Source organism: Engystomops pustulosus, unplaced genomic scaffold, assembly GCF_040894005.1.
Source record: "Engystomops pustulosus unplaced genomic scaffold, aEngPut4.maternal MAT_SCAFFOLD_697, whole genome shotgun sequence".
NCBI classification, from domain to species: Eukaryota; Metazoa; Chordata; class Amphibia; order Anura; family Leptodactylidae; genus Engystomops; species Engystomops pustulosus.
In genome coordinates, this window is record NW_027285576.1 from 35,001 (window position 1) to 37,965 (window position 2,965).

The 2,965-nt window shown below is 58.8% G+C and overlaps 1 non-coding gene across 1 annotated transcript; it reads right to left on the minus strand.

The window, feature by feature from the left end:
* Nucleotides 1-857: 857 nt before the first annotated feature.
* Nucleotides 858-2,739, minus strand: LOC140112329 (18S ribosomal RNA). The gene has a single exon (XR_011852611.1). It is a non-coding gene; the product is annotated as an 18S ribosomal RNA (ribosomal RNA).
* Nucleotides 2,740-2,965: the final 226 nt, after the last annotated feature.

The window sequence follows — 2,965 nt, forward strand, 5'->3', positions numbered from 1 at the left end:
GGAGAGGAGGAAGACAGGCGCTGCACCTGTGGAGAGAGGCAGAGGGTCCTCGCGCGCCGAACCCTACCATTCTCCAGGCGCTACGCCGCCTTCCCTCGCCCCCTCATCGAGGACCATCCGCCAGCCACACCGCTCTTCGTTGGGTAACACGGCGCCGCCAGCCGATCTTCACGCGACGTCGGGGAGAGAGAGTACGGTCTCCCGGGCACCCCGCGCGTCGCTTCCTCCGTCGGGCCCCCGTCCTCTGCCATCGCCCAGGGAGTCGCGCTGGTCTGGAGAGAGCGCGAGGGTGCAGGCTTCCGGACGCCCGCCTCCCTCTTCGATCCCTCGACAGGCGACTCGCCACCAGGACGGAGTCAACCCCGCGATTGTCTCGGTGCCTTGCCACGCAACCGCCCCTTCTCCTCACCGCGCCCACCGAGACGAAGGCAAGAGGGGAAGCCGGAGTTTTTCTCCACTCGACCACCGTACGATCGAGCGGGGATCCGGACGGGGGAGAGCCGGCGTCGACGACCCCGCACTGGGAAGGAGGCGACCGCACCATGGGGGAAGGAGAGGTAGCTAATCTCCCTTCCTCCCAGGGCATCGCTCCGACGGCCCCCTGGCCGGGATCGAAGTGCTCTCGCCCCGCAAGGGCATCAGAGTCGGGCCGGAGAGATTCAGCGGAGGTGGGGAGAAGCCAGGGAAGGACCCGCTGGCTCTGCCGGCGGGAAGGACCCGCTGGCTCTGCCGGCTCGCCCACCTCCATCTCTGCCGCTGAGTTGCTCGCTCAACGCTGCTGATGCTGTCGACGTCTCCGCTCGTCGCCGCCAAGCTTCGTGCCCGGACGGGAGAGGGTTTGTCGATGCATTCGACGGTAATGATCCTTCCGCAGGTTCACCTACGGAAACCTTGTTACGACTTTTACTTCCTCTAGATAGTACAGTTCGGTCGTCTTCTCGGGCAACACCGCAGAGGAGCTCCGAGGAGTCCCCCCGCGGGGCCGATCCGAGGACCTCACTAAACCATCCAATCGGTAGTAGCGACGGGCGGTGTGTACAAAGGGCAGGGACTTAATCAACGCGAGCTAATGACCCGCACTTACTGGGAATTCCTCGTTGATGGGGAACAATTGCAATCCCCGATCCCTATCACGAACGGGGTTCAGCGGGTTACCCGCGCCTGCCGGCGCAGGGTAGACACACGCTGAGCCGTTCAGTGTAGCGCGCGTGCTGCCCCGGACATCTAAGGGCATCACAGACCTGTTATTGCTCGATCTCGCGTGGCTAAGCGCCACTTGTCCCTCTAAGAAGCTGAACGCGGACCGCGGGGGGTCGCGTAACTATTTAGCATGCGGGAGTCTCGTTCGTTATCGGAATTAACCAGACAAATCGCTCCACCAACTAAGAACGGCCATGCACCACCACCCACAGAATCGAGAAAGAGCTATCAATCTGTCAATCCTTTCCGTGTCCGGGCCGGGTGAGGTTCCCCGTGTTGAGTCAAATTAAGCCGCAGGCTCCACTCCTGGTGGTGCCCTTCCGTCAATTCCTTTAAGTTTCAGCTTTGCAACCATACTCCCCCCGGAACCCAAAAACTTTGGTTTCCCGGAGGCTGCGCAGTGGGTCATGGGAATAACGCCGCCGGATCGCCGGTCGGCATCGTTTATGGTCGGAACTACGACGGTATCTGATCGTCTTCGAACCTCCGACTTTCGTTCTTGAATAATGAAAACATTCTTGGCAAATGCTTTCGCTCTCGGGCGTCTTGCGCCGGTCCAAGAATTTCACCTCTAGCAGCACAGTACGGGTGCCCCCGGCCGTCCTCTCAATCATGGCCCTAGTTCTCAAAACCAACAAAATAGAACCAAGGTCCTGTTCCATTATTCCTAGCTGCGATATTCAGGCGAACGGCCTGCTTTGAACACTCTAATTTTTTCAAAGTAAACGCTTCGGGCCCCCGGGACACGCAGCGAAGCGCATCCCGGGGGGCGCCCGAGAGACAGGGGTCCGGGACTGGCGGTAGGCTCGCCTCTCGGCGGACCGCCAGCCCTTCCCCGAAATCCAACTACGAGCTTTTTAACTGCAGCAACTTTAACTTACGCTATTGGAGCTGGAATTACCGCGGCTGCTGGCACCAGACTTGCCCTCCAATGGATCCTGGTTAAAGGATTTAAATTGTACTCATTCCAATTACAAGGCCTCGAAAGAGTCTTGTATTGTTATTTTTCGTCACTACCTCCCGTGTCGGGAGTGGGTAATTTGCGCGCCTGCTGCCTTCCTTGGATGTGGTAGCCGTTTCTCAGGCTCCCTCTCCGGAACCGAACCCTAATTCCCCGTTACCCGTTGTCACCATGGTAGGCGGGTTAGATACCATCGACAGTTGATAGGGCAGAAACCTGAATAGATCGTCGCCGTCACGGAGGACGTGCGATCGGCCCGAGGTCACCTAGAGTCGCCAAGTCTAGGACGGGGCTGGCGCCGCAGCGGGCCCGGAGACCCGCCGCGGACCAGGGCTCCCCGGATTGGTTTTAAGTCTGATAAATGCACGCCTTCCTGGAGGGCAGCGCTCTTGGGCACGTATTAGCTCTAGAATTGCCACAGTTATCCGAGTAGCACATCATCAATGCGGAACGATCAAAGGAACCATAACTGATTTAATGAGCCATTCGCAGTTTCACCGTAAAGAATAGTCAGTACTTAGACATGCATGGCTTAATCTTTAAAACAAGCATATACTACTGGCAGGATCAACCAGGTAGCCGAGCTCTGAGGGGTAGACTCTTGGAGTCAGGCTCCGTGAGCTAATGGGAACGCTCGTTGCTGCTGCTGCTACCGCAGCGCTTCTCCGCCGCCGGAGAAGACCTCGCAGACAACATTGGATGGAGCTTAGGGCAGGGGGGCAAGAAAGATGCTCTCGGTCCCTTCCAAGGACCCGAAAAAGCCTTCCCTTCCCCTCCCTCTCGCAGTCGCTGGCTTTCCCCACT